Genomic DNA, 14,979 nt, shown 5'->3' with positions numbered 1-14,979 from the left:
CATTTCAGCTTACACCAACACACCAGGACAAGCTTCCTTTTCTTCTTCTGTCACTGTGACATGAGAATCCTTAATACCACACATATATATGGAATAGGAAACATTGGATCATAGTAGTGAGTGACATGGGGTCTCGATCAGGTACTTCTTGATCTGGTTGAACCCACTGAGGGCTCAGTAGCATTTAGAGGTTATTTAAACTTTCCCTTTTCTTTTTTCTATATGTGTGTATGAATGTGATGCTTGTATGTGGAATATGTGCACGTATGTGTGTAAGTGTGGAACGGCCAGACATCAGGTGCTTTTCTCTATCCCTCTCCGCCTTTATTCCCTTGAGGCAGCGTCTCTCACTGAACCTAGAGCTAGTCTGGCAGCCAGAAAGCCCCAGTAACCACCCTGTCTCTGCTCTCAATAGCAGGGTTACAGGGGTGCATAGTCATGCCCTGTTTTTAACATGAGTGCTGGGGATTCAAACTGAGGTCCTCATGCTTGAGCAACAACATCCTTACCTACTGAGCCATCTCCCCAGACTCCTACTTAAGCCCTTCGAATTTCTGAGCTTGAATCTCCAAGTATTCCTGCCCTCCCAGCCCTCAGCTCCATTTTTTCTGGGCCTCCAGTGGCACATATACTAGGCCTATGAAGTCCTATGGCTGCCTGGTATGCTGTTCAATCTTTCCCAGTTTCTTCTTGTTCCGAAATCGCTTCCCTATCTAATCAGCTCCTGATCCCGTTCATCATTTTGTTGTCTCAGACATCGTGCTCTTTCATTTTACATGTCTTATTTTTATATCTACATGTATCAGCATGGTTCACCCACCCACCCCTCTCTCCTTCAGCAAGCCTTCACTGACATCTCTTATGGGTCAGACTTGTTTCTGGGCGCTGAGGGAACTGAAGTGATGGAAGAGAATTGAGGCTCTGTCAGAAAGTCATCTGAAAACATTCAACACGTAGGGGGAAATGTTCCTAGAACAGGGGCTACTGACTGGAATCCCCAGACAACCTTCCTGACCCTTCTGGCGTCAAAGTCAGAGCTCCTGCTGTGAGGAGAGGCCTGGATACCACCCCGTTCTGCCACTTGCCAGGCCCTAGGCTTCAACCTTCAGTGGTATGAGGGAAACAAGAAGCTGTGCCCCTTTGTTTCCTTTGGATCTTTAGGACTCTGATGGGACGACAGGAGCGACAGTGCTGATCTGGTCCCTGAGGCTGGTTTCCAGGCCACTGCCAGATGGACTGGTTCTGCCAAGGCCTCGCCTAGCCCCATTCCCTGACTCTGAAGAGGCCTCAGTGTTTGTTAATCCACTCATCCGGCGGGCCTTTCCTGTCAGTGGAGCCTTATCAAAGCCCACAGACGTTGCAGTCCTGACTCCACCCTGATTGACAGCTCAGTCCCCACGCAGCCTAAGGACCCTCTCTCTTGCAGCGCCCTCAGACCAGGTCCATTCGCCGCGGGCGTGCACGAAGGCCCGGTCTGACAGTCTCAGTGGGAGAACCAGCGGCTACGTGAGCAGGTGCAGCAGGCCGCCGGCCCGTTGCCTGCGGCGGCCCAGGCAACCGCTAACCCCACGGTGACGCGGCCTTCACCCTGAGGCCACAGCCACCAACCCTCTCTCCACCTCCCCGGACCCGCCCTTCCCCGGCCCAACCCCTTGCTCAAGATTGACCAATAACAGCGAGCAATGCTGGACGGCGGCGGGGCGTGCAGGCCAATGGCGCTGCGCGTTGTTTGACTGCAGCGCCGCAGGCCGCACCCAGCTGGGCGGCGGGGGCGAGCCGAAGGCTGAGGGCTGAGGGCGGGAGAGGCCGAGGGCTGCGGCAGGCAGGCGGCGGGGGTGCGCGGCGGCCAGGGGGCGGAGCCCAGCGCGAGGCGCAGGCGAGGCGCGGGCCGCACTCGGACCCGGGAAGCTGCGCGCTGCCCCCGATTCTCCGCGGAGGTGAGGCCCGCGAGCGCGGCGAGGTCTCCGGGCCCGCAGTGGGCGTAGGGCCGGGGCGGCGGGGCTGGGCGGGCCGGGCATGGCAGGGCTGGGGGGCCTCCGGGGCGCCTGGCCTGCGCTGAGGAGGGCGCGGCGAGGTCGCTGCGGCGCGGGGCGCCCGGGGTCTCTGCGCTTGCCGCCGCCGAGTGCGGGGGCGAGGACAGGGCATCGTCGCTTCCCAGGCTGGTCCCCGGCGGACGTGGGCTTCTGTGGAAGTGGCCGCCCGGCTCTGAGCTGACTGGTGGGCCTCCTCCAGGGGTCCTCCGGTGTCAGCATTGTGCTAGTGGTGGCCCCGTGCCCTGCTCACTGCAGAGATTGTGGCAAGGCGCATCTGGGTCCCGTTTGTCGGCTCTTTTTAAAAATGACACCGTCTGCCCAAAGAGAAAAAGCCAGCCCTGTCCACGGATGATAGTAAAGAGGTGGTCGTGGAACTTCCTGGAGATGGGGCTTGCCTTTCCTCTTTGCTTTTTCGTTTAGACCTCTCCCTAAAACACTTTTCGTTTTTTTTTTTTTGTAATTCAGTTCCTGGTTCAAGGTATTTCTTAGGGTGATTTGTGTTTGCTTTATGCACACCCATCTTGAAATAAATAGTTCGGTTCACCTGAAACTGCTGTTGGTTTGACCATACGATTTTCGGCCTAAAATTCCTAATTCCCGAAGACCAAGAACAGAGCTAATAGCTGTATGCATTACTGCTCAGTTATTACAGAGAGATTTTTGCGTTTGTCAAAAGTGGATTGAAATCTTAATCCAAATAGGAACTAGAATGCTGACAGATCGGCTGTCTCCTTTGTAAACCGCGTGAAAACAAGCCTGGAGTTCCGAGTAGATTCAACAGGCTCTGGGAAGAGAAGGACTTTCAGATCGGGAGTGAATTTTGTAAGGGTGGGATTCTAAAAACTGCAGCCAGTGGTGTGTAAATCTCGTTTGAATTCTAGAATTTTGAAGCACTCCTTTATGGGTAAAGTTGTGTGGATGTGTCATGCGTGGTTCCCCCACAAGACAGGCTCTTACGCTGTAGCCCAGCATGGTCTGGAACTGAAATTTTCGCCCTCTGCCCCCTTAGTTCTAGGATTACGGTGTGAATTGATGCCACACCCTGTTAGTAAAGTTGTTTTTTGAGGAAGTGAATGGTTTTGACATTCAAAGGGCTTTCCAGGTTTTAGATGTGGTTTACAGTGGTGCAGGTGGTGTGATTTGTTAGTTTACTAATGTGTGTAGGTTAGTGAGATTCAGTAAATGAAATGAATCAAAATTCTGAACAGTCTCCAAACATCTTCCTTTCTAAAATCTGTTTTATACAAACTATTAGATTTTCACTTAACTCCTGGTATTATCTGATACTGTTGTTTAGTTTTGTTGGCTTACCACACAAAAACCTGTACCTTTCATAGAATCATATTGAATCAGGAAATTAAATATGGAAATGCTTCAAAAGATGTTGTGCTGGCTAGGTGTTGATGCCAACATGACATAGGCTAGGGTTAAATTGAGAAAAAGTCCTCACCAGATTGGCCAGTGGGTGGGCCAGTAGTGCCTTCTCTTGATTGAGGTTGATGTGGGAACTCACAGGGTGGGTGGAGCCACCACTGGGCTGGGGGTCTGGGTGCTATAAGAAAGCAGGCTGAGCAAGCCCTTGGAACGACCCTGTAAGCCCCGCCCCTCCACGGCCTCTGCAGCAATCAGCTCCAGGTTCCTGCCTTGAATTCCTGCCCTAATTCCCTGGATAATGGACTACAAGCTGAAATAAACCCTTTCCTCCCCACTTTGATTTGGTGTTTTATTGCAGCCCTAGAAACCCTAACTAAGACAGGTTCCCAGGTATTTTTACTATATGAGGCTTAGTTTGTATTGATGGCCCTTTTTCCTTCCTCTGCCTTGGTGTACTCTTACATAGCCACACATTCATGTTTGAGAGAGTAGCATTAAACAAGTCGTTATTTACTCATTCAGTTTCAACAGTTAATAGCTGGATATATACAAAATGTGTTACTCTACTTTTAATATACGTTGTGTACTTCTAAACATCTGGAAAGACTAGGAATTCCAAATAAGGACTTAAGTTTGTCCTGTGTATGCACATTAATGTTGAGTAAACTACATACACAGAAGTGATTATATCAGAAACTGCCTTTTTTTTTTTTTTTGAGACCAGGTCTCTCTCTCTCTCTCTCTCTCTCTCTCTCTCTCTCTCTCTCTCTCTCTTTTTTTTTTCCTCTTCGAGACAGGGTTTCTCTGTGTAGTTTTGCACCTTTCCTGGAACTTGCTTTGTAGACCAGGCTGGCCTCGAACTCACAGAGATCCGCCTGCCTCTGCCTCCTGAGTTCTGTTCTGCTGATGCCTTTTATTATTTTATTTTATGTTTTGGTGATAGTTTAATGTAGCCCAAGGTGGCCTTGAATTTTCAATGAGAGAAGGCTAGCCTTAAACTTTTCAAAACATTTAATTTAAATTTTTTATTTTATGAGTGTTTTACCGGTACGTGTGTCTGTGAACCACTTGCATTCCTGGTACCACTGGAAGCCAGAAAGGTTCTCAGATCCTTTGAAACTGGAGTTGCAGAAGGTTGAGAGCTGGCGTGTGGGTATTGGGACTTGAACTCAGATTTTCTGGAAAAGTAGTACTTGTGTTCAAACCACTGAGCCATATCCAACCCCAGGAAATCAAAGTACTTGGGGTTTTTGTTAGAAATTAACAAGTGCTCTTAATTGCTGAGCTATTTTTTTTTTCTAGTCCCAACCTTTAAGTGATGATCCTGTTTGCTGCCTGTGCCCCTGGGAGTGCTGGGAATTCAGTGTTGTGTGTGTGTGTGTGTGTGTGTGTGTGTGTGTGTGTGTGTGTGTGTGTGTGTGTGTGTAGGAGGAACAGAACCTATTGCTGCCTGTGCCCCTGGGAGTGCTGGGAATTCAGTGTGTGTGTGTGTGTGTGTGTGTGTGTGTGTGTGTGTTTGTGACCAAACCCAGGACGTTGTGTGTTAGGCAAGTACGCTACCAACTGAGTTATAGTCGTGCCTTGAAATTGTTTTCTAATAGCATCTAATTGTCATATGATTTGAAATGTTAAAAATTTCAGTATTGGGACTGTGAAATGCTGTTTTAATGAAAAATAGGAGCTTTGTATCCCTAATTAAAAATCTGAAATCCCAAGTGCTCCAAAGTCTAAAACAACATGGATTTTGGGGTTTCTAGGCTTATTTATTTTATGTATATAAATGTTTTGCTTGCATGTATGTAGCACATACATATTTAGTGCTGGAACATACCAGAAGATGGTGTCAGATCTCCTGGAACTGGAGTTGCAGGTGGTTGTGAGCAGACATGTGGGTGCTGGGAACTGAACCTCAGTTTCCTGTAAGAGCCCAGTTCTTTTAACTACTGAACACCTCTCTATCCTCGGTTTTTGGAGTTTCTTTGTGACCCTGATGAGGTGAGTTGTCACAAATGCAGGCCTGTAACACATAGTTTACTAAACATCTCCAAAGCAAAAAGACCCTTTCAGCCCCTTTAGCTGTGATACACAAACTTTGTTTCATGCACAAAATTATTTAAATACTGTGTAGGGCTGGATGGTTAATTCACTAGGAGAGTACTGGTGTAGCATGTATGAAATCCTGGGTTTGATCCCTAGCACTGAAAAGAAAAAAAAATGTACACAGCTACATACACGCTGTGTTTATAAGGTGTGTTGTTTAGACTGTGGTCCTGCTTCTGACATATAACACATGGGCAAATATTCCAACCTGAAATCAATTTTTTGACCCTGTGCATCTTAGAACACTTAGACGGTGTTTAGAAACTACAATTTGAGCATTTGGGTTGCTCCTTGCTGTACCAGTTTAATCATTGTTTGAGCTAAAACTCACTAAGGCCAAAAAACAAGCCACCAGGGCTGGAATTGTACCTTAGCTGCTAGAGTGCTTGTCTAGCATGCATAAAAAAAAAATGGGTTCACTTTTTGGCATTGTATAAACTGGGTGTGGTGGCACACATTTGTAATCCAAACACCTGGGAGGTGAAGGCAAGAAGATCAGGTCATCCTTAGTTTGAGTTTGAGGCCAGCCTCATATCTTTTTCTCAACAAAAATGAAACAAACCAACAGCACATTAATAACTAAATCTTACATAAGATATAGTTACTTAACATACATAAATATTCCAATGTCTTTTTAGTTTGGTTAGAAACATTTTGTTAAATTGGAATCTAGCATGATTTTTAACTTTAACGGAACTGTTTGATAGTTAATATTTGTTCTGACCTTCTGCAATTAGGAAATATGGAAAGAGTGAAAGGAAACAGGTTTAGTTCAGTTTGCCTTTGAACTTTATTTTTTTTCAGAAGTACAATTTAGAGCAGTTGGTATGAGTGACCTGGAATGTATTGATAACTTGCTCCCCTCAGGTCTGAAGGAAAAAAAAACAACATTGTTACTGATAGTTGTTCGGGTAACAGTGTTGGGCATGTTCAGATCTGGCTTCCTAGGAATCTGTGCTACTTAGGGGTAGGGGGAAACTACATCTTAAATATAGGACTGGAGTCTGTAGGCCCGTCATCTTGGGTCTTTAAAAATGATACTGGGGCTGGAGAGGTGTCTCAGTGGTTAAGAAAAGCACTTACTGCTCTTCAGAGGATCTAGCATCAGGTCCCATTACCTACATGGTGGCTCAAAACCATCTAACTCCTGTTCCAGAGGATCCAGAGCCCTCTTCTGAACCTCCACAGGCACCAGGCATACATGTGATACACATACATACATGCAGGCAAAACATTTTCATAAAATAAATAAATCTAAAGAAAAAAATGAAGATACTAAAATGGGGTTCTAGGAGCTGGAGAGATGATTCAGCAGTTAAGAGCACTTGTTGCTTTTATAGAGGACCCGTTGGGTTCCAGGCACCTGCACTGGGTGTCTAATGCAGGTTTCTACTGCCATGATAAAACACCGTGAGCAACTTGGAGAAGAAAGGGTTTATTTTGCTTACACCTCCACTTGACAGTCCATCAAAAGAAGGCAGGGCAGGAACTCCAGCAGGTCAGAGGTAAGAAATGATGCAGAGTGCTCCATATCAATCGTTTCCATCAAAAAAATGCACCAGGGCTGGTCTGGTGGGGACATTTTCTCAATTGAGGTGCTTCTTCCCAAATGACTATCTGGTGTCAAAATGACGTAAAACTAGCCAGGACAAGGGATGAATCCTATTAAATCCAGTTCCAGGAGTTACTACACTGTTTTTGTTTTTTGTCTCATTAGGCACTTGCACACATTACACTCTCTCTCTCTCTCTCTCTCTCTCTCTCTCTCTCTCTCTCTCTCTCTCTCTCATAAATAAGAAATCTTAAGCCAGGTGTAGCATATGTGTTTATCTTGGCACTTGGGATGCAGAGGCAAGCAGATCTCTTGAAGCCAACCATGTCTACACAGTAAGTTAGAGGCTAGCCAGTGCTACATAGTCAGACTATCTAAAAAACAAAAACAAAAGTCATCTTTAAAGAAATTAACCGGCTGGGCAGTGATGGCATAGGTCTTGGATCCCAGCATTTGGGGGGCAGAGGCAGGCATATCTCTGTGAGTTTAAGGCCATCCTACTCTACAGATCGAGTTCCAGGACAGGTAGGGCTACACAGAGAAACCCTGTCTAGAAAAACAAACAAACAAATGAAATTAACTGGAGGGGACTGGAGAGATGGCTCAGCGGCGCCCTGGCTGCTCTTCCAATGGACCCAAGTTCACTTCCCAGAACCTTCATGGCAGCTCACACCTGTCTATAACTCTAGTTCCAGGGGATTCAACTCTCTCACACAGACATACATGCAGGCAAAACACCACATAAGAAAAATAAATTACCCCCCAAAAGACAAGGAACTGGTAGTGGTGGCATACACCTTTAATCCCAGGACTAGGGAGGCAGACGCAAGTGGACTTCTTGAGTTTGAGGCCACTTTGGTTTACAGAGTGAGTTTCAGGGCTACACAGATAAACCCTATCTCAAAAAACAAAAAGAAAGAAAGACAACATATAGGTAAACTGGGATCATAACACACAGGTGGTCTGACTCCGGGGCCTAAACTGTAGACATGAATCCAACACATTTTAAAATTAGCATTGGGATGGTAATGGAATTTAAACAATTTTTTTTTTTTTTTTTTTTTGGTTTTTCGAGACAGGGTTTCTCTGTGTAGCTTTGCGCCTTTCCTGGGACTTACTTGGTAGCCCAGGCTGGCCTCGAACTCACAGAGATCCGCCTGGCTCTGCCTCCCGAGTGCTGGGATTAAAGGCGTGCGCCACCACCGCCCGGCAATTTAAACAATTTTTAAATGACTTTAAAAACAATTTTTTTCATATACTATTATTTTGATATTGTTCTTTCCCCTTGCCCAATAGTAATGGAATTTTGACAGAATCCCAAGCCAGGTTTTCTGTACCAACGACAAAAATCCACAGATTTTGGAAATAATAAACAAGCTAGGGTGCAATAGAGTTCACTTAAATTTGTCCATTTACAGATGGATGGTTTATCTCTAGTTGCCCTACCCATTGTTTTCAAAACCACACCCTTTGAATGCTGTTCATTTAGGGGTTGAGTTAAAGTGAGAATCTTGTGAAATCTTGGTGCTGCATGTGTTGCTTCAGACAGAATAGAGTAGTTTACCTTAAAATACAAAAAAGGAGAAATAACATGAGTATACAATAGAATGTTGTTTCTAAGGGCTGGGCATGTAGCTCAGTGGTAGGGTCCTTACCCAATGTGTGGAAAGCCTTGGGTTCAGTGTCCCCACAAACAACAGCAGCAACAACTTAAAATATTTTGAAGAGAGTTTCCTATAGTCTAGGCTGACCTCAGATTTGCAGTATAGCCAAGGATGACCTTGAACTTCTGATCTTCCTGCCTTCACCTTCAGAGTGCTGGGCTTACAGGTGTGTGCTACCACACCGGGTTTTAAGAATGGCTTTTGGTGCTGGGAACTAACCCAAGGGCTCTACCACTGAACTAAATCCCTAACTCCCCAAATGAAGTTTTTATCTTGATGCTTTTATATTCTGATCAGTGCTAGAATAATGAAAACATTTACCACTTACAGGTCATGCATTGTATATATACCAGACACTGCTAGATATTTTATACATACTATTTATTATTATTGTTGTTGTTATTACTACTTTTTCATTTTAAATAAGAGATTTATTTTGGCTCATAGTTCTGGTTCAGGCTTGAGAAATTATATCTAGTGATGGTCTTTTTGCTGGCAGAGTCCCAAGACAGGGCAGGGCAGAGGCAATTTGAAGTGGGAGACACCCTAGAAGTGTGTCTTGAGAGCAGATGGTATCAGTGTGGGGTTTCTCAGCAGGAAGCCAGCTATCCCTCCAAGCAGCTAACTTGCAAGGGAATGTTCCATGACCGTGCTAAAGAACAGGCCTGGATGTGGACCCAAGGCTATATTTTTTGACAAGTGCCTGGGAATGCTGTTGCTGTTGAAGGAGTGAAGTTCAACAGTTTTGGTCCAAGGTCAAGAAGCCACATCTGGTGATGGTCTTCTTCTTGATATAGTCCCAATACAGAGTCAGGTATCATTTGAGGAAAGAGAAGAAAGCCTCTGTGTGTTCCTGCCTCTTTTTGGAACATGGTTTCAGTTTGTAGCCCAGGCCGTCCTTGAACTCCCAATCCTCTTTCTTCCCTGTGCTGGCATTGTGGGCATAAGCCACCATGTCCAGCTTCACTTGCTATTTCTAAAAGGCCCAGTGGTTCTGGAACGCTGCTAAGTTTATTGCAAATGAAACTGGGCACAAAAGATGATAGGCTTTCCTGATGAAGCAGTTAAGGGCACACTGCTGGTCGTGGAAGGTCAGGATGTGCTTCATGCAGCCCTGGAGGGGAGAGAAGAAACTGACCCACCTCTATGGGAAGGAGGGATCGTTGGCGTTTAAATAACTGGTGTACACATTCATCAGAGTCTGAGGATTAAAGGGGAAGGTTTGAAATGAGAGACACTGGGGAAAAAGCAGATAAAATATTTAATAATGCTCAACCTTTGACAGAGCATTTTCTTTAATGTGTGCCTGTGAAGAAGTGGTATTTTTTTATTTCTTTATTTTGACACAGAGTCTCACTGTGTAGTTCACGTTGGCTTGAAGCTCACAAGGTTGCCCAGTCCAGCCTGAGTCTAACCATTTCTCTGCTTCAGCTTCCTCAGTGATGGAATTACATGAGTGCAAAACCCTGCCCGGCAATATCTTTCTTTTACAAATATTTGTTATTATTTATATGGGGGGCTGTGCTTGTGGGGGGTCACAGGACATCCTTGTGGAGTGGGTTCTCTCCTCCTGTCCTTACAAGGGTTCTGGGGATCAACTCAGGTCACCAGGCTTTCACGGCAGACGCTTTACCTCTTGAGCCTTCTGCTGGTCTAGTAACTTTCCTTTGAAAAGTAGAGGTCACTATGGAAGAAATATACAAGAGTGGGTCTACTCTGGAAGCTGAGGCAGGAGGATCAAAAATTCAAAACCTGCCTGTGGCCAAGTTGGTGAGAACCTGTTTCAGAAAAAGTACAAGAAGAATTGTAGATAAGGCTGAGGGAGGCCGGGGTTTAATCTCCAGTCTGACAAAGGCAGAGAAGAGTTTGCTGATGTGACTAAGTAAAATGTTAAACTATTTGCTTATTGAAAACAGTGAAATTACAGATGATAATCTGGGGCAGTGGCTGTATTTAGTGCCCTCTCTACCCCAAGACAGGGTTTCTCTGTGTAGGCCTGACTGTCCTGGAACTTTTCTCTGTAGATTGGCCTTGGCCTGAAACTCAGAGATGCATCTGCTTTTGTAAGTGCCACCACCACCATCTCCCCACCCCACCCCCCTTTTTTTAAAAATTTGTTTAAGACAGAGTTTTACTATGTAACTTTGGCTAGCCTGGAGCTTGCAGGCTGGTCTGGAACTCATAGAGATCACCTGGCTTGGCCTCATGGGTGCTGAGATTAAAGGCATGTGCCACCACACCTGGCCCTCTTTGATTTTAAAAATTTATTCTTTGTCAGTTTCATACAAATAAACAATACACTCCTTCAAGAAACCCCAGCTCCTTCCTTCCACTCTCCCAGGTACCTCCAACATGTCCCCCCACCTCTTTTTGTGAATAACCTTTGGAGTCTGATTCCTACTGCTGGTTGGAATGTCGACTGACCTTGTTGACTTATCTCATGGAGGTATCACAGCTGCAGTGAGTTCTGTGTGCAGAGGCCATACATGTCCCAGTGACAGCATTTCACAGTGCTCTCCTTATCCTGCTGGCTATTACATTCTTCCTGCCCTTCTGCAGTGTTCCCTGAGCCTTGATGTGGAGTGGATGTCTCTCTTAGAACTGAGCACTCACTCAGTAGACACTTACTTTTAACACTTGGACCCGCAATGAATCTCTGTATTAACTGCTGACCACTGCAGAGAAAAGCCCTGGCCAAGGTAGAAGGCAGCATATTAAATGTATGTATTAGATGTATGTATTAAATGTATGTATGCGCATAAATATTTAGAAAGCAGTTTGACAACATGTATAGCAGAACAACAGCTCCTCCCTAGAACCTGTGACCTCTCAACCCCTGGGCTTTTGAACAATTTTACAGTACCAGGTATGAATTTCTTCTTGTGGATCAGGCCTCAAATCTAAAACAAAAGCAGTTGAATAACCTTCACACCACAATTGTACCGGTGAGCATATCTTACCTGGTGGTTGGTATTGTAGCGTGCAGGGCTGGTGAAGGGATGCCATTGATGTCTTCTCCAGCAGCCTGCATAGCTTCTTCTGGCACTGTGAAAGGTAGTCAGCAGGGAAGAAGGGTTCAGGTCCTTTCCAGCTTGATTTCTTTGTATCTTGTACCCAAAGTGTGTCTTCAGCAATAGGGTCTTACCATCTAGTTCTGTTGGGCAACAGACAGAGCAATGACAGTAGGCCGTGTTGTTTTCAGAGGTCTTTGGGGCCTCCCTGACAGAGTTCATAAGGCGTTATCCCAGGCCTGATTCTCTTTCTTGATAGGGTCTCACAGTGTGGCCTTGCCTAGTTTGGAACTTGATTTGCTGTCCTTGAATTTAAAGAGATCTGCTTGCCTCTGCCTTCTGATTATTAGGATTAAAAGTGTGCACCACCACACCTGATTCCATTCTCTCTCTCTCTCTCTCTCTCTCTCTCTCTCTCTCTCTCTCTCTCTCTCTCTCTGCTTTGTGTGTGTGTGTGTGTGTGTGTGGTTACTGGGGATTGAACAACCCAGGGCCTTATCTAATTATTTTCAAATTTATGGGAATAAATACATCAAGATCGCAAAAAATAAAAAAAAAAAAGAAATGGCCGGGCGGTGGTGGCGCACGCCTTTAATCCCAGCACTCGGGAGGCAGAGCCAGGCGGATCTCTGTGAGTTCGAGGCCAGCCTGGGCTACCAAGTGAGTCCCAGGAAAGGCACAAAGCTACACAGAGAAACCCTGTCTCGAAAAACCAAAAAAAAAAAAAAGAAATGAGCCGGGCGGTGGTGGCGCACGCCTTTAATCCCAGCACTCGGGAGGCAGAGCCAGGTGGATCTCTGTGAGTTCGAGGCCAGCCTGGGCTACCAAGTGAGTTCCAGGAGAGGCACAAAGCTACACAAAGAAACCCTGTCTCGAAAAACCAAAAAAAAAAAAAAAAAAAAAAAAAAAAAAAAAAAAAAAAAAAGAAATGAATGAAAGATTGAACCTAGGGACTTGTGATAACTTTACAAAAAATTATAGAGATAAATACATACAGATGCATAAAGGTTTGGTCTTCCCTCTTCGCAGATCCCCCCAGAAGTGTGTTATAGTTGATTCTAATCCAGTCAGGTTGGTAAGGAAGTTGAGCTGTCAACCCTGACAGTCCCAAGCAGGAGAACTTGGACTACACTGCTGCTTCCTTCTGCGTGTGTGCTCCAAAAGAAAGTGGCTTTGACTGCACCCCAGCTCACTTTCTGCTGTGGGACTTCCCTTTCCTGTAACAGATGTTTCCAGTATCGGGATTGCCCTTTTGCTTTTTCATTTTTTCTTTTTTGTTTTGTTTTTTGAGACAGGGTTTCTCTGTGTAGTCCTGGCAGTCCTGGAACTCACTCTATAGACCAGACTGGCCTTGAACTTAGAGGTCCACCTGCCTTTGCCTCCCAAATGCTGGGATTAAAGGTATGCGCCACCATGCCTGGCAAGATAGGCATTTTTATCATCCCCCATTTTCTTTGGAAAAACTGAGGTGCACATAGTGACCTTGCCCAAGAGGTGTGTCTCATATGTGTCAGCCAAGAACTTTTTGTTTTGTCTTTTGATACAGAGTCTCGCCTTGTAATCCAGACCTGCTTGGAATTCTGTCTGCAGTCCAGTTTGGCCTTAAACTTAATTAGTCCTGTGTCAGCCTCCTAAATGCTGGGATTATAGATGTGTGTCACTGTCCTAAGAGTTGAACCTTGGTGACGCCTAGCTTTACCATTTCTACCTTGTGCATTCCAGCAGTTAAAGGACTTGATGAGTATCTGCTTACACACTACTGGTTACCACAGAATGTCAGATTACAGGTGGAGAATAGTTGTTGGGACCAACTGGCAATAACCCAGCAATGACTGTAGAAGTTACAGAGAGAAGAGGAAGACAAAAGTGTGGAGTAGCTTAGTAAATGTCCTGGTTCTTGTCGTGTTTCTGCCTGCTCCATGGCTGCAGTACAGTGTGTGTGTGTGTGTGTGTGTGTGTGAGAGTGTATGAATTCCAATGTGTGTATGTGTCTGTACACACGTGGAGGTGAGGAGTCCATGACAAATGTCTTCCTCAGGTGCTTTCCACCTTAAGTTTTGAGACAGGTTCTCTCTGTCAGCCTGGAGCTTACCACCTGAGGCAGTGAGCTCCAGGGGTCCACCTGTGCCTACCCAGAGCTATGGTTACAGACGTACACTGCTCCTGGCTTTTTCCTGGGTGCTGTGCACCCAGACTCAGGACCTCATACTTGCCTGACAAGCACTTTACTGATAAGCTGTCTCACCAGTACAGTACAGTTTTGTACATGCTATTTTAACAACAAATTATTGGCTATTCCCTGATCATTTAAACATTTATTTGATTTCTGAGGTAGGATCTTAGTTGATAGCCTAAGCAGACCTTCAACTGTTTGAATCCCCCTGCCTTAGACACATGCAACATCATCTGGTTTTATATCACCTTTATTGCTGGGGAGTAGTGGTGCATACCTTTAATCCCAGCACTCGGGAGGCAGAAGCAGGCAGATCTCTGAGTTCAGGCCAGCCTGGTCTACAGAGTGAGTTCCAGGACAGCCAGGACTACACAAAGAAATCCTGTCTCAAAAACAAAAAAGATAATTTTTATCTTTATTTATATTTAGTTTTTGGTTTTCTGAGATAGGGTTTCTCTGTGTGGCACCGGCTGTCCTGAACTCACTCTGTAGACCAGGTTGACTTCAAACTCAGAGATTCGCCAGCCTCTGCCTCCCGAGTGCTGGGATTGAAGGTGTGAGCCACCACCACTGACTAAAAAATGATCACTTTTATTATATATTGTTGTCATCTTGTCCTATAATTATCAATCATCCCAATATGCTCTTTTCATATAGAATCTAATATATTGACTATTAATTGCTTATTATATGTAATGGGAATGTGTAGGTATATTCTGTGTATATATATCGTTTGTGGTTCTGGGGACATGCTAGGCAAGTTACCACTGAGCTACATTCCTAGTCCTCTGATTTCTGCCCCCCCCCAAAGTCTTACCTTAGACTAGTACTATTGTCCCTCCTAATGTGTTTAATTAGATTACAGAAAGGCCCCCCTCATCAAATCTGTTTAGACTTCTTTATGCTGATGTGTGTGGTCAGCCCGTGCTTTCTGAATTAGCTGGGTCTTCTGCAGTCTTTGTGGGTTCACTGTAGTGCCTTGCAAGCTTAGTTGTGGTGCCTGTGAGGTCTAGAAATCTTTTCTTTTCTCCCTCTGGGAGTTATACATACTCTTGTCTCCAAATCTAGTCGG

The 14,979-nt window shown here is 45.3% G+C and overlaps 1 protein-coding gene across 14 annotated transcripts in view; it reads left to right on the top strand.

The window, feature by feature from the left end:
• The first annotated feature begins 1,804 nt into the window (after positions 1-1,804).
• The window catches only part of Add1 (adducin 1), a 55,524-nt gene continuing 42,349 nt past the window's right edge, over positions 1,805-14,979 (top strand). For 9 of the 14 annotated variants that reach the window (XM_052736161.1, XM_052736167.1, XM_052736165.1 and 6 more), the window contains exon 1: positions 1,805-1,937. The gene's annotated coding sequence lies outside the window, so the exon portion shown is untranslated. The remainder of the gene's footprint in view (positions 1,938-14,979) is intronic. The other 5 variants (XM_052736164.1, XM_052736163.1, XM_052736162.1 and 2 more) reach the window with 1 other exon arrangement.

This window comes from Peromyscus californicus, unplaced genomic scaffold, assembly GCF_007827085.1.
Source record: "Peromyscus californicus insignis strain IS unplaced genomic scaffold, ASM782708v3 Scaffold_13__1_contigs__length_99412109, whole genome shotgun sequence".
Classification (NCBI taxonomy): Eukaryota; Metazoa; Chordata; class Mammalia; order Rodentia; family Cricetidae; genus Peromyscus; species Peromyscus californicus.
Note: the sequence above shows the minus strand (reverse complement) of the source record. Positions and strands in the feature narration are given on the sequence as shown.